Here is a 3,064-nt window from a genome sequence, read left to right as displayed (position 1 = left end):
TATGCACACTGGAAAGCCTTTACCCAGCATGGGTCATGCCTTCTCTTCCTAGCCTTCCCCAGATTGTATACTTTAGCCCTCCCCAAATCCGGGAGGCCATGTGTGATTAGAGCCAAATTATATACAGTTGGCTGGGAAGAGTGGCTGGATAATGTAAATGTGGTGAGGGTCCAATGACCCTGCTTGGCCCTCCTTTAATGAATGAGCACAACTGTCAAGAAGCCCAATTGTGACGATGTTTAGCTATGAGGCTCAGCTGAAGTCCTGATGATGGTAGTTATTCATGCAGAAGGGACTTCTGTATAGCATCATTTTATTAAAAGGACCTGGAATTTAAAAGGATTTGGTGCTAGGATCCATACATGAGGGAGAACATACGTCATTTATTTTTCTGAGTGTGTTACTTCACTTAGTCTGTTTCTAGATTCACCCATTTACTTGAAAATTTCATTATTTCATCTTTCTATACTGCTGAATAGATCTCCATTGTGTAAATATACCACATTTTTGTTAACCACTCATCAACTGAGGGGCACTTAGGTTGCTTCCATCTCTTAGTTATTGTGAAAAGAGCATCTCAGCAACAAACATGGATGTACAGGTATTGCTACAGTATGATGAGTCATTTGTGTATAAGCCAAGGAGTGTTATCACTGCACTATATGGTAGGTTAATTTTTAATTTTTTGAGGGCTTTCCACCCTGCTTTCCATAGTGGTTGCAGGAGTTTGCGTTCCCACTAGCAGTGAACGAGCATTGCTCTTTCTCCATATCCTCCCCAGCATTTGGTATCATTTGTTCTCTTGATTTTAGCCAGTCTGATTGGGGTAAGGTTATACCTTAGGGTGGTTTTAATTTGCATTTTCCTAATTACTAACAATGTTGCACACTTTGTGATGTTTCTTAGTCATCTTTGTTTCTTCATTTGAGACGTCTCCATTTAGATCTTTAGCCCATCTTTTAATTGGGTCATTTGACTTATCAGTTCTTTGTTTTTGAGTTCTTTATATATTCTGGATGTTAAATCCCTGTCAGATGTGTGTGTCACTGGTGAAGATTTTTTCCCATTCTATGGGTTTTCTCTTCACTTTTTTGATTGTTTCTTTTGCTGTACAGAAGCTTTTTAGTTTAATGAGGTCCCACTTGTTGATTGCTGACCTTAAATCCCGAGCAAGTGCTGTCTGATTTAGAAAAATCCTTTCCTATGCCTATGTCTTTTAAGTTACTGCCAATATTTTCCTCTAATAGTTTCAGGGTTTCCAGTTTCACATTGAGATCTTTCATCCATTTGGAGTTGACTTTTGTGCAAGGTGAAAGATAAGGATCTAATTACATTCTACAGGTGGAGATCCAGTTTTGCTAGCACCATTTGTTGAAGATGATGTCTTTCCTCCATTTTGTGTTCTTGGCACCTTTGTCAAATATCAAGTGGCTGAAATTGTGTATACTCAGGTTTACATCTTCAATTATATTCCATTGATCTATGTGTCTATTTTTATCCAGTACCATGCTGTTTTTAAGACTATAGTACAAGTATACTTTGAGATCTGGTAGAGTAATCCCCCCCCCCAGTATTGCTCTTTGTGGTCAGGGTGGCTTTGGCTGTCCAGGGTCTTTTGTGCTTCCATATGAATTTAAGGATGATTTTTTATAATTCTATGAAGTATGTCATGGGGATTTTGATTGGGATTGCATTGAATCTATATGTTGCTTTTGGTAGGATGGTCATTTTCACAATATTAATTCTTCCAATCCATGAGCATGGGAGGTCCTTCCATCTCCTTGTGTCTTCTGCAATCTCTTTAATGATTTAAAATTTTCGTTGTAGAGATCTTTGGTGTCTTTGGTCAGATTTATCCCAAGATATTTAATTTTTTTGCAGCTATTTTGAATGGGAACATTTCCCTTTATTGTTTCTCCAATTGCTTGTTATTGGTACATAGAAAGGCTACTGATATTTGTTGATTGATTTCATAACCTGCCACTATACTGAAAGTGTTGATCACTTCTAGCACTTTTCTGGGGGAACTTTTGAGATCTCTTAGGTATAGTATCATACCATTTGCAAAAAGTGAAGTTTGACTTCTTCTTTTTCATTTAGTAGTCTTTTAATTTCCTTCTCCTGTCTTATTGCTATAGCAAGAGTTTCAAGCACTATGTTGAAAAGGAGTGAAGATACTGGATATCCTTGTCTGCGTCGTGATTTTAATGGGAATGCTTCCAGCTTTTCTCCATTTAGAATGATGTTGGTTGTGCATTTTTGCATATAGTTTTAATTATGTTGAAGTATGTTCCCTCCAGTCCAATTCCCTCTAGGACTTTGAACATAAATGCATGCTGAATTTTATCAAAAGCCTTTTCTGCATCTATTGAGATGACAATGTGGTTTTTGTCTTTGAGTCCATCTACATGATTAATGATATTTATTGACTTGTATATATTTAACCCTCCCTGCATCTCTGGGATAAAGCCTACTTGATCATGCTGAATGATCTTTCTGATGTGTGTCTGTGTTTGCAAGTATTTTGTTGAGAATTTTTGCATCTATGTTCTTTAATAATATGGGTCTTTAGTTTTCTTTTTTTTGGTTGTGTGTTTGGGTATTAGAGTGATGCTAGCTACACAGAAGGAATTTGGGAGTTCTCCCTCTGCTTCTATCATTTTGAATATTTTAAGTAGTATTGGTTGGGTATCTTCTTTAAGTGTTTGGTAGGATTCTGCTGTAAATCCATCTGGGCTTGGCCCTTATTTAGTTGGGAGGCTTTGAATTATGGATTCAATTTCCTCATATGTTATGGGTCTGTTTAAACTGTTGGTCTCTTTTTGGTTTAACTTTGGCAGTTCCCATGATTTTAAATATCCATTTCTTTTACATTTCCAAATTTGGTAGCATATAGGTTTTGAAAATATTCCCTATAATGGTCTTCATTTTTTTTGGGTGTCTGTTGTGATGTTTCCTCTTTCATCTCTGATTTTGTGATTTGTATTTGGTCTTTCTTTCTTTTGGTTACCTGGGCTAAGGGTCTGTTTATTTTGTTTTTTTTTTTAAATGATGGATAAGTTTA

This window comes from Nannospalax galili, unplaced genomic scaffold (genome assembly GCF_000622305.1).
Source record: "Nannospalax galili isolate Female #2095 unplaced genomic scaffold, S.galili_v1.0 scaffold936, whole genome shotgun sequence".
NCBI lineage: Eukaryota > Metazoa > Chordata > Mammalia > Rodentia > Spalacidae > Nannospalax > Nannospalax galili.
Note: the sequence above shows the minus strand (reverse complement) of the source record.